Here is a 13,872-nt window from a genome sequence, read left to right as displayed (position 1 = left end):
TGTTTTCCTGAGAATTAATCCATTTAATTTATTATTTCAATTTTGGGGGCATAAAGTTAATATTTCCTCATGTTTTAATGTCTAGATACTGCAATTGATGTCCATTTTTATTCCTGTTTTTTGCCTTTTTTCTTGGTCTTGGTGGGGGTTGGTTAATTTTCGTAGGTCTTTCAAGGAAGCAGCCTTTTGCTTTTTTGATTTTCTTATATGGTTGTTTTTTATTTAATTTCTGATCTTTGTTTTTTCTTCTCTTCAGTTTTTTTGGGTTTAATTTTACAATCTTTCTCTTACTGACTTGGTGAGGTGAGTGCTGTGATCACTGATTTTTAACCTTTCTCAATTTTCTTAAATGCACATTTCAGGCCACGAATGTCCTTCTAAGTGTGGAGTTAGTTCTTCGTCTGTAAAAACTGAATGTGTAGTTTAAAGAAAATTATTGTCATTCATCTCAAATATTTCTCACTTTTATTATCTTCTTCAGCCCATGAGCTATTTAAAAGGGCATTAGTCAATGTCCAAACTTATGGGGATTTTTTAAAGTTACCTTTTTAGTATTAATTACTAGTCTAATTCCTCTGCAGTTAGTCAGGACATGACATGTATTACTTAAATCTCCTAAAATTGCTTGAAATTTGATTTTTGGCTCAGATCTGAGACAGTTTGGTAAATATCCTGTGGTATTTGTAAAGAATGTGTAGTTGGCACTGGTTGGGTGTTTTGCTCTTGAACTGTCCCTTAAGTCATTTGTTAATCTTGTCCAAACCTAAATCCTTACTGATGTCATATTTGCTTTTTCTATGAGTAACTGAGAAGAATGTGTTCAAGTTTCTAACCATGATGTGGATTTTTATTTTATTTCTGCCAGTTTTAGGCTTTTTGTATTTTCAGGTAGTGTTCTTAGGTTCATAATACAAAGGTAGGCATTGTATTTTCCCTTTAGCTCTCTGCTTTTATCATCATAAAAAACATTCCTCTTGGGGCACCTGGGTGGCTCAGTTGGTTAGACGTCTGCCTCCCCCTCAGGTTGTGATCCCACGATCCTGGGATCGAGTCCTGTGTCGGGCTCCTTGCTCAGTGATGAGTCTGCTTCTCGCTCTGCCCTTCGCGCCGCTCACACTGTCTCTCTCTGTCTCTCTCTCAAATAAAATCTTTAAAAAAATAAAATCCCTCCTTCCATCTGAAGAGTAGTGCTTCTTGCCTTGAAATTGGCTGGTGGTGAAGCTCTACCAGCTTTCTTTTAGTGAGTGTTTGCATAGTATATATTATTTTCCACCTTTTAATTTCCAATCTCACTTATTTATGATGTGTCTTTTCCATGTAATTGAGTTGCTTATCTTTATTAAAGATTATATTTATTATCTATTTGAGAGAGAGCACACAAGTGGGGAGAGGATTAGGGAGGGTGAAAGGGAGAGGAGAAAGGCAGCAGGGAGCCCTGTGATCCATGGGATCATGACATGAACCCAAGGCAGATGCTTAACTGACTGAACCACCCAGGTGCCCCAAGTTGCTTATTTTTAATGACAGCCTGACAACTTTTTAAAAAATAATGTATTTGATCTATTAACATTCAATGTATTACTGATATATTGGGTATAAAACTGTCATCTTCATACTAGTTTTTTTTTCTTGCCTTCCTTCTGTTATGTATTATGTATGCATTATCATATGTATTACCATTAATATCGTATGTATTACTACTTTTACCATGTCTGGATAATGCAAAAGATGGTAGAGCAGCCCCCTCTTGCCTTATGTGCTACTAATGTCAAGGTTATTAATGATATGTTTTAAACTGCATTTGACATTCTGGTTATATCCTCATCAGTATTTCCTTCCATGGACTGACATACTTTGCCCTTTCCGTCGTTCTGCATTCTATTCTGCATCTTGGCATTTCTTTCTGGGATGATTTTTCTTTCTCTTGCAGCATTCCCTTTTGTATTTCCATTAGTGCCTTTGCGCTAATCACACATCTTTTCAGTTTTTGTATTAAATGTATTTGCCTTAAACTTTGAAGGATATTTTTGGTGGATATAGAATTCTGTATTAGGAGGTGTTTTCTTTACCACTTTGAGGAGGATGTTCCATTGTTTTCTTTCTTGTTGAGCAATCAGCTGATGGTTTTAGTGTTGTTCTTTTAAAGGTTTCTCTTCCTCTGGTTGACTTGAAGATTTTCTCTTTATCTTTGTTTTTCAGTTTGAGAATGCTCTGCTCATGGTGTGGTTTTCTTTGTATTTACTCTTCTTGGAGTTTGTAGCATTTCTTGGTGTTTTTGACATTTTGCGGGGAAGAGTTTTGCTATTATTTCTTCAAATATCACTTCTGATTTATTTTCTCTTATTTTTTGGAAGGTTTCATCATATTCTATGTGTCTTTTAGGATGATTTCTCTTTTTTTCATTTTGATTTTCCTCGTGTCAGTGTATATATTCTCCTCTGATGTTCTCTTCACTAATTATCTTTTCAGTTGCATGTCATCTTCTGTAGTTAATTTACTGTGTTTTATTTTTCAATTCTAGACTTTCTGTTTGATTTATTTTCTGCTTTCCAGTTCTCTGAAATTCCATCTTCTCAGTTATTGATTAAATATAGTTTACCTGTCTTTGATACTTCAGTATTCATACCACTTGTGAGTTTATTTCTATTGTTTTTTCCCTTGATTTTCAGATAAAGCCTGTTCTCTTACATGCTTTTTTTTTTTTTTTTTTTAAACTGAGGGGCAGGCATTGTTTATAAAAAATTTTAGAGATGATTTGAGGCTCTGGGTGATGTTTTTTTTCTCCCATGTTTTTTTCTTCCTTTGGCTTTTGTATACAGTTCGTCTGGATAGAATCAATGTCATCCCATCAGAACCTGAGATCAGATCTGAGCTCCAGTTCTTGTGAGGGCTTGTCTGTTTCTAATTCACCTTTATGTTCTTTCATAATCTCACAGGAAGTGTTGAGTGTTTACTGAGCCACTCCTTTTTGGGATGCCTTAAACTCAAATTTTTATTCCCCTAGTTCTGTGAGAGTGAAGAAAATTGTGTTCACCTTCTCAGGTTCTTATTTGTTGATTATCATTTTCAGAACTGGCAATTTGCCCAGAGGGAAAAGTGCCCTGAGTTCTGGAATTACCCTTTTGCTTTCCTTTTTCGCTTAAATCTTGGTCCCACAGCTTCTCACTAACTTGGTAGTTTTTTGAGACAAACGTTTATTTCAAATATATATTTTATATATATATTTATTTATTTTTAAGATTTTATTTATTTATTTGACAGAGAGAAATCACAAGTAGGCAGAGAGGCAGGCAGAGAGAGAGAGGAGGAAGCAGGCTCCCTGCCAAGCAGAGAGTCCGATGTGGGACTCCATCCCAGGACCCTGAGATCATGACCTGAGCCGAAGGCAGAGGCTTAACCCACTGAGCCACCCAGGCGCCCTCAAATATATATTTTAAAACAATGTGTCCTTCTTTTTGTTGTTCTCAATAGGACGGCTATTCTGAGATATCATTGAAGTGGAAACTGTTTTTTCCTTCTATTCATATAAATATACACAGACAAAAGACTCAAAGAATTTTGTAGGAATATGGATGCTTTTGTTTTCTTTTTTCCTTGTGATGTATATGTGTTCTGGAAAGAGCATGGATTGCTTAGATTCACTAAAATTAACATATATAAATACAACATTAAAATAAGCATATCATAAGACAATAGTAGCAGCATTTATTTGTTTAAAAATAAAAGATACTTAAAGAAAATCAACCATAATCCCCTTTCTAAATTTACCTTTTTAATTTCTAGTCTGTGCCTTTATTTCATGTACAGATATAACAGTGCACATGTTAAATGAATGTTCATAACAGTGAATTTTAATGATATACTTTGGAAAAAATAGCTTTCATATATTTTTTCTAATACTGTGTTTCTAATTCTGGCCCAACAGTTTTTCATTCTTTGCTTAGAGCTAAAAAGATTGGTACATTTATAGATTTCTTGTTCTACCCAACAGGTGTATAGTTAAAATGTTGAATAAAATGGTTAAAAGTATTAATAGCACTATAAAATGTAAGTGGTATCTTTCTACCAAAAAAAAAATTTTTTTCAGATCACAAGCGAAGATAGGAGAATTTTGCCTTAGAATATCGTATTTGACATTGCCAGCCTTTAAAAGCTTTCTTTCAGCCTGGCTAGATTATTTCTCCTCTTTATTTGAAATCCATTTATCAAACTCTAGATATATCTCCCTTCTGAGAACAATGCTTATGTCTCATTAATGGTGACAGTATTGATCTTTAATGATACTAGACTCTGATGACTTGAAATCTTTTGATGATATCGCTATTATCACTTATAAACTTTTGGAAAAGACAAGTTATTAGTCAGAGTCACTTTATTATCATTATATTTACAAGCATCTTAACAAAATTCATGGCAATATAAAAAGAAGCTAAAATTTAATCGAATATTGCCATTAGAGATGGAAGAATTCCAACATTTTTGATAGGTAATAAGTAGGTGAGTATAGGAAACAAAAAATGGGTTTTGTTCTCTGAAATAAAAAGTTTTAAACATTAGTGAACATTAGTAAACTGGAAGACAATTTTCTTTGAAAGTGGTACTAGTAATTCTTGGCACATTAAAACATCAGTCATATTATGGAAAAACAAAGGGCCAGATATCCGCTCTTGGCCACTCTCTTGAAAATGTAATGACTCTAAATTATATAGTGAATTTTACTTTTCTGAATGGTTCCAGTAAGGAACTCATAATAGAATGCTGGCTCTGCAAACTTACTTAGAGTTCATAAAAGCCTAACCTTTCATTTTCTGGGTGAGACTCAAGAGGTTTTTTTTGGGACATCTGATTGGTGGGCAATTTCATGAAAACTCCTAGAATAGTAGTTAGCCTTGAGCAAATGTTCTATAGATGTTCTTTTTCCTTTTTCCTAGAATGCAGAAACCTACTCTCCCCATTCTTGGGATAAGCACATCATGACTTGTTTGTTGTATTAATCATCTAATCTGTGATAAAAAGCAACCCCCCAATCTCGGGCGCCTGGGTGGCTCAGTGGTTAAGCCGCTGCCTTCGGCTCAGGTCATGATCTTGGGGTCCTGGGATCGAGTCCCGCATCAGGCTCTCTGCTCAGCAGGGAGCCTGCTTCCTCCTCTCTCTCTCTCTGCCTGCCTCTCTGCCTACTTGTGATTTCTCTCTGTCAAATAAATAAATAAAATCTTTAAAAAAAAAAAAAAGCAACCCCCCAATCTCAGTGGCAAATAATAACAAAAATTTATTTATTCATCCCAGTGCATGTCCTCGGAGGATGGGATGGGTTCAAGCTTACCACTGTAGGTAAGCTCAGGCTGGTTGCCTGAGCGTGCAGCTGTGGCCAGGTCTCTTTTCCATATGGCTCTTATCCATGAGTCTTCATTTTGGAATCCAGGCTAATGGGACATCCCATCTAGGATATGTTATCCTTTAGGCAGAGATTAAAAAGCAAGAGCAGGCCTCTTAAATAAGCTTCTGCTTGGAGTGAGCACACTTTGATTTCTGCTGACATTCATTGTCCAGGCAAGCCAATGGCCATGTCTGACTATGGGCAGTGAGATGTGCTCTGTCTTGCAAGAATCGTGGCAAACAGCAAAGATGTGTAATTCTTGCAGGGTAGGGAGCAAATAGTTGTCAACAGTAATATGAGCTACTCTGCAATTGACAAATATTTTAACGTGGTGCCTTTGTTTGACCTGCTATTCTTCTCAATTCTAGCTCTGCAAGACACTGGCTCTTGCTACATTTTCTATGGCAGAACTGAGATCTAATTTTTTTGTATTAGATTAATCATTTTTGGTTACTTGGGAAGAATGTTTTCCAAAGTTGCAACAGAATTTGAGGACCATCTGCAGCAATCAATTCTCCTTTGAATCAAATTGTTTTTACTAAACTTGAGGATGTTAATTTTCTTATTAAAAAAATGCTTGATGGAAGAGGGACATTATGTGCAGGAGACTGTTGTCTTTTATCTTCCGAAAGAAGACTTGTAAGCCTTCAGCATAATCCTCAGAGAAAATTTAAACTTTAGGTGGTTAAGTATTACTGATGGTGCTCATATAAAAGCGAAAAGCCATGGGAACAAAGGGTATGTGTCCACACAGTCTTTCAAAAATGTTTTAAAGGTCAACTTAACAATCAGTAGGGTATTACACATTCCTCAAGAGCATTCTTCCAAATTTATTTTTTAAAGGAGAGGAGAGCTCTCTGTAAAGTGTGGGTAAGGTAGGGGAAAGGAATGGAGAAGAAAAGGGGATTAATTACCTAGGGCCTACTGTATTTCTCTTATACTATCAAAAATGCATTTAAACGTCACAACAAACCTTTAGTGGATGGATGGGTGAAGACAGGTGTTAGAGTGAGAGAAAGGGAGAAGGGTCATCTTTCTCTTTCCTGAGAATTGGATGATCTCTTATGTAGTATATATTTGTATCTATTAAGTGATAAGTACATTCATATTTTCAGGGGCTGAGAGAGGGAAGAATAGAACTTCAAAGGTTATAAAGGGACTATAGGGAAGGGGCTCATCGAGGTGAAGAGGGCAGATGGAGGCAGAGGAATGTTGAGACAGGCAGCCAGGGCCAGAGATCTGTGTGGTTCCCTAGAACATTCGCCTTCTCTTTCCTCATTGTTCAAAAGAGCCATATTGGTGGAAAGAGAATTTGCTGTCATTTTGAATGTAAATGGGAAATGTGCATCTGTTCAGTGTGCTATTAAAAGAAGAATCACATAAAATTACAGGGTTTGAAGTGGTAAGTCATTTGAGTGAATTACCTACTAAATGTCAGCCATGACCTAATAATATGTTTTCCTTTATATGGAAAAGCAGTGCCATTCCTCTGCGATCACTAGGACTGTTTCTACCTCTCTCTTGCTTTGTGCCCTTGCCACCAGCTGAAGTGAGGGGTCAGGTGGCAGTCATGAAACAGAGTCACCCTGAATAGCCATCATAAGGACTGACCTTTGGGCATGGCTTCATTTACACCTTGCCTGGTGTTCTGAGATTAATCAGCCTCAGGCAAGAATCTGATAGGTGAATAATTACATAATGCTTATTTTCATAATATTCAAGGCCATGAGTTATTATTAAAGAATGTGTACAGTTTTTTTTTCCTCTTAATTTTTCTAGGTAGTATTTTTGCAGATGGCAAACAGTGATATAAACAATTACAATGAGATTTTCAAGGCTCTAACACTCTATTCAGATGTGAGAATTTTACTCTATCCCATTTAGTCTGAGTTTTTGAAAATATATATTTTTTAAAATATCTTTTCTTTAGAAGAGCTTGCATCTGCTAGTAAGTGGGTGCAAGCATCCTTGTTGTTTGTTGGCACTGGTCATCTGTCTAACGATTTAAAAGTACCACTCAGGAGCTCACTCCCTAATCCTATTACCCTTAAGTTCTCACACTTTCAACTCGACAAACCCTCTTCTGAACTTGTCTTCTATTTAAAAACCAGAAGCTATAAATTTTACAGGGCTGTGTCCTCCAGACCCAGGCAATGGCATTTTCAAATATCATAGTGTGTTGTGAAAATCCTAATTTCTTCGTCCTAATAAAGAGTGATGACTAAATGGTGGGCTTTCTTCAGCACATCAGTGAAGTTTGGTGTCACCATACCGGCGTCTGTGCTTTTATTCCTGCCCCTACCACAGAGCCTCCAACTTCATTTTGTCCGTCAGTTCCCTGCAGCTGGACATCTGAAAGCCCAGCGTCGTTGCAGCGAGAGCTGTTCCAGTCGGGGTCAGGAGGGCAGCAGACTCAGCCTCTGTGTTTCATCTAAGTTGGAATTAAACTTTCCTTCAGACCAGACCTTGGGTGTGTCTTCCCTGAGGCTGGCGTTTGCAGTATGTCATCCATCCTCAGCCCGTATTTCATGTCCACGGGAATGAGAAACCCCTGGATCTCATTGTGGTCCCTCCCCTGCTTGCCTTATGTTGTTATCTTTGCCTCATGCCTGAACCAGAGTGCTTTGAAATTTATGTGTGACTGTGGTATAGCCTAGTGGGTAAGAATTTGGGTTCCAGAGTCAGGATGACATGATTTTAAATTCTTACTCTATAGTTTACTAGTGGAGTGACCATGGGAAAGTTATCAGCCTCTCTATAAGCTTCAGTGTTTCTCACCTATAAAAAAAGAGTAAGGGACACCTGGGTAGCTTAGTCAAAGTGTCTGCCTTCCGCTCAGGTCATGATCCTAGGGTCCTGGGATCAAGCTGCAGTGGGCTCCCTGCTCAGTGGGGAGCCTGCTTCTTCCTCTGCTACTTCCCCTACTTGTGCTCTCTCTCTTCTCTTTGTCAAATAAATAAATAAAATCTTTAGGAAAATAAAATAAGGGGTGCCTGGGTGGCTCAGTCATTAAGTGTCTGCCTTTGGGTCAGCTCGTGATTCTGGGGTCCTGGGATTGAGCCCTGCATCGGTCTTCCCTGTTTAGTGGGAAGCCTGCTTCTCCCTCTCCCAATCCCCCTGCTTGTGTTCCCTCTCACTGTCTCTCTTTCTGTCAAATAAAATCTTTTAAAAAATAAATAAAATGGGACGCCTGGGTGGCTCAGTTGGTTGAGCAGCTGCCTTCGGCTCGGGTCATGATCCTGGCGTCCTGGGATCGAGTCCCGCATCGGGCTCCTTGCTCAGTGGGGAGCCTGCTTCTCACTCTGCCTCTGCCTGCCATTCTGTCTGCCTGTGCTCGCTCTCTCCCCCTCTCTCTCTCTGATAAATAAATAAAATCTTAAAAAAAAATAAATAAAATGATAACAGTAGTACCTCCTTCAGAGAATCGTTGAAGGATTAAGTGAAATAATACATGTCAGATGCTTGGCATCCAATGGTTGTTCAATAAGTGTTAGCTATTATTATTATGACTGAGATGTCTATTATTTGACTCAAATTGTACAGGTAGCTAAAACTCTAAAGTTCCTTATGGATAGAGACTGATGGGTGCCCCTGGCATATCAGTTAATGTTTATTAAATGAGTAAACGATGGGAATGCTCTTGTTATGTACTTGGTTTTAAAGTTAGAGGTTGAAAGACGACCAGAGTTGTTTGTTTTTTAGAAATATTTTTGGGGCACCTGGGTGGCTCAGTTGGTTGAGCGACTGCCTTGGGCTCAGGTCATGATCTTGGACTTACAGGATCGAGTTCCACATCCAGCGCCCAGCTCCTTGGGGAGTCTGCTTCTCCCTCTGACCTTCTCCTCTCTCATGCTCTCTCTCACTCATTCTCTCTCAAATAAATAAATAAAATCTTAAAAAATTTTTTTTGATTGTTTTCTGAATATAAGATCTTGCTAGTGTTACAATAAGGTACAGTTCTTTCTCTCCAGGGAAATAACATTCTTCTGTGTGACAGCGTAGTAGTGAACAAAACTATGTCAGTGGAGACAGAAGGAGTAAAGTAGATCTAGTAGGATTATGAGATCCTAAACCATAAAATAATTATAAAGTAATTATAAACTGAGAATGTTTTCTTAAAAATGGAAATAACATAATTATTTGTCAAATCATTGAAACATTCAAAAAACGGAAAAGTATATGGGGCGCCTGGGTGGCTCAGTGGGTTAAGCCGCTGCCTTCGGCTCAGGTCATGATCTCAGGGTCCTGGGATCGAGTCCCACATCGGGCTCTCTGCTCAGCGGGGAGCCTGCTTCCTTCTCTCTCTCTCTCTGCCTGCCTCTCAGTGTACTTGTAATTTCTCTCTGTCAAAGAAATAAATAAAATCTTTAAAAAAAAAAAAACGGAAAAGAATAAAGGATAAGATTAAGTCACTTGTAGTGTATCTGTAGATAACTACTACTTAAAAACATGTTCATCGAGAAACTTGCTATTCAGTGTGTGGTTTGCAGATCAACAGTATTGGCCTTACTGGGGGCTTGTTAGAAAAGTCTACTCTTTGCCCCAATCCAAGACCTAGAATCAGAATGTGCATTTTATCAACATCCTCAGCTGATATTTATGTAAATAGAAGTCTGAGAAGCATTGATGGGGGTAGACTATATAATATATAGTGAATTGAATTCTCTACATACTGGACTTTTCTCTTGCCAATTTGGAGATTAGATAACCTGAAATCTTTCCTGCTACAGAATGCCTGGGAAACTAGGTAAAATATAATAGATATCTATTTGAAGAATAACTGAGTTCAAGAGAAAGAGAAATTGTTAAGGACTAAAACAAAAACTAAAGACAGGAGTAAGTGGATGCTGAGGTATGGTCCTGAGAGAGGTTGCCAGTAGTCAAGGAGCTTAGGTTTGGGAGTAGGGATAAGAGCTTGTGCTGAGGATGAGGGACCCGTGGAGAGGAACTCCAGTCTAAGGCCATGGTCCTCAAGGGCTGAATAGCCAGGAAAGGGCAAACTAGGAAAAAAAAATCAGTCCACATACAAAGGGAGATGAGGTTGTGATTTGTGTGTTTCCATTGAGCTCTGGGCAGGAAAAAGGTGTACTCTGAGAACGTGTAATCGCAGTCCTTTTATTCACCCTGGGCATTTGATTCATATCCAGTAATCCTCAAGCCAAGAAGTTAATATGAAAGGCCTAATGTGGAAAGAGCCCCAAGTCATCTGCAAGAAGCAAACGTACATCCTCAACTCAGCCTCGAGGGTGTCTAGCTCCACTAAACATGGGCTTTAAGTGTGAAAGTACACAACATGCAAGGAAACAGTCCACCTTGAGTTAGTCACCAGAATTAGAACTTCAGGGATTTTGAATAATAGAATTATTGGGTGCGAAATAAAAAAGTATGTTAAGATGTCTTTTTAGAAAAAGAATGGTAATAAAAGCCACCAGAAGCAAGATATTACACACTCTAGTAATTTCCTGTAATCTCCTTTTGTTCCTCTTAACATCTCTTGAGAATCATTTTATCATCCTAACACCATGCATGTCCAGGACATGGATCAGCTCATCAGTTCAATAGCAAACAACCTGAGAAGGAAGAAAGCATAGTCCCATACTGACCCTTTTCTGCATGGTGGTTTCACCCACTAGCTTATGCGGTATGTGCCCTGGAATATGACTCGAGTTAGAATATTCTGTCTTTGGAGAAGAGAATGGGGTGAGGATGGGTTCAGAGCAGATGTGTGAGGTGGGCAGGAGAAGTAAGAAGCCCATAAAAGTAGGTCATTTCAAAGAAGACTGCAACATCAGAGAGTACGTTTTAGGGGGAAAATGAATTGAATTCCTTCCTTTTAACGAATTTACTCTTGCTGTGTTTGTTGTAATCGTGTTCATTAAAAACAGTTCAGAGTGCATGTTGGCAGTGAAGATCCTGACCTGTTTATGTGATGGTTAAAAATGAAATGCTCTACAAGCCTCTGTTTTCCAAAGCCCTCAGGATTGATCAGTTTGAGAACCAGTAAGGATTGTTTGCCATCTTGAGGCAACACAAGAAAACTCTACATGTGACACTACACAGCTTTGCTGCTCTGTGTTCTTTACCCACCTAATGCTTCTGTTCCTCTTCCCCCATGTTGCTGACCTTGGTAATTGATCCCTCAGAAGAGGAAAGGCACCGTTGCATTGACATTGGCATTTTTCTTCTGAATGGAGGTTTAGAAAACTTCCTTATCCCTTAGGAACTCAGAAGCATCCGAACTTCTGCCTGTTGAGGTCTTTCTGCCCCTCCAGGGACTCTCTTGGACCAGCTAAGAAGATCCAGGGTAACTGTCTTGCGCATGGTCTCCATCTGGTCCACAGGAAATAATCACATATCTTTTGTTTCACAAACACCAGGAATGTAGGCTGCCTCAATTAGCCACCTCTCTTTTGCTTTTCTACCAAAACATCTAGCTAACTGGTTTCTTGCCTTTTAAATTTTTTGGGTGGGAATCAGTTTATATGTCCCCATCTCTCGGGGCCAACATGGTCTCTAAATGGTCTTCTTATTTTGATTTGCAGGTCTTCTTCTATTTCCATTTGCGGGGATGAAGAAAACAGCCCCTAGTTTACTACCTTGGGAGAGAGAATGGGCCTCCTGGTACACAAATAACTTTCTCTGAACTTCCTAATCTCTGACTTCTGGCCCTTTTGTATCTTGATATAGCTGAGGGAGTAGGAGACACATAACTTTTTAAAAATTACATTTTTGATTTTGACATATTTATAAATTCACATGCAGTTGTATGAAATAATTCAGACAGATCCTGTGTGTCCTTTACTCACTTTTCCCCCATGATAACCTTTTGCAAAACTAAAGTACAGTGTCACAGTCAGCACACCGATATTAGTATAGCCAAGATACAGGATTGTCCCATCCTCCAAGATCCTTTGGCTAGAGAGTGCAGACTTTGGGGGGCTTTTTAGTCACCCCCATTAGTGTTTCTGGGTTGCTGGCTTCTTCAACTCTACTGTACAAAACACAAGCCAGGAAACTCACTTCTGTGTTATTCCCTCACTGCCCTGTCTTTTCTCTCCATGTTTCAGGGGCTTTCTTTTGTTTTATGTATAATGTCCAGGGTTTTTAGTTGTAACTTAGTGGGAGAGACCAGGAGAAGTAGGTCAGCTCCATCTTCCCAGAAGTAGAAATCTGTGTAACTGTTTTTTAATCACTTCTTTTGCAAGTTCTCAGCAAAGCTTTGCCCCTCACTGGGGGCTCGGCTTTTTTGTCTCAGTGCCTTAGCCAAGATTTCCTACTAGCATTTAGTATATATGTGTGCATGAAGAGAGGACTACAAAACACCTTCTCAACAATCATGATTGTGAAAAGTACCTGTGTTCTCACTGTTTCAGTAACAACTTACATGCGTGTTCCTAGAGGTTTTTTTTTTTTAATTAAGATTTTATTTATTTATTTGACAGACAGAGATCACAAGTAGGCAGAGAGGCAGGCAGAGAGAAAGGGGGAAGCAGGCTTCCTGCTGAGCAGAGAGCTTGATGTGGGGCTCAATCCCAGGACCCTGGGATCATGACCCGAGCCAAAGGCAGAGGCTTTAACCCTCTGAGCCACCCAGGTGCCCCTGTTCCTAGAGTTTTTCTTTCTTTCTTTCTTTTTTTTTTTCCTGGCTTCGGGGAGATTATTCTAGAAAGATAGGTGTTGGGAACATGATTTAAGGAAGGAACAAAATTCCGTTCTTGAAAAAAACGACTGTTGTTCTTTTGCATCCTCTTCTACCTGTTATAACTTGAGGACAATTGTGACTTCTAGGAACGTGGCAGGCAGCATATAGTATAGATTGTGGTGGACTGGGGTCAGTTTGTGAGAAATGAGGGTTCTCAGGAATTCTACAAGGCAATAAACAGCCACTATTAAAAATTAAATTATATAAAATGTCAGTAAATTACATTAAAAACAAGGTAACAAATAATCAAAATTCACCACTTCCTAGTTTTTTTTTTTTTTTTTTTAATCTATGTTCTTGGGATTATGTCCAGATTATCTATCATCTCTGCTCTGGAGTTGATGCACATCTATTGTATGTGTGGTGTAAACACTGTATTGGCCTCCACCTGTGTCTCTCTCTCCACCTCTGTTCTCTGATGTCACCTTGGTAGCCTGACATCAACCACGGTGAGGATATTTAACTACAGAAACTGGAAATGTTACAAAGCAGGGCTTTCCTCCTCAATGGCCTGTTGTTAAACATTTCCCAGGACACCAAAGTTTAGGTCATTTCCCGAGATTCTCTCTATTCCTGATAAAAATTTTCTCATTCTTCAAAAACTTGCCCTATCTTAGGAGTTTTTGAATTTCCAGGCTTAAATTACTTTCGTTATATATAATGTAACACCAAGATAAGAGCAAGTGTTACTTCAACCTTCACAATCCACAGTGGGAAACAGATGTATGTTTTCTATTATTCTGCCTTTTGAAGAAGACTTGACGGTGGAGCTGATGCTATGTTCAGATTAACT

Source organism: Mustela erminea, chromosome 12 (assembly GCF_009829155.1).
Source record: "Mustela erminea isolate mMusErm1 chromosome 12, mMusErm1.Pri, whole genome shotgun sequence".
Lineage (NCBI taxonomy): Eukaryota > Metazoa > Chordata > Mammalia > Carnivora > Mustelidae > Mustela > Mustela erminea.
Note: the sequence above shows the minus strand (reverse complement) of the source record.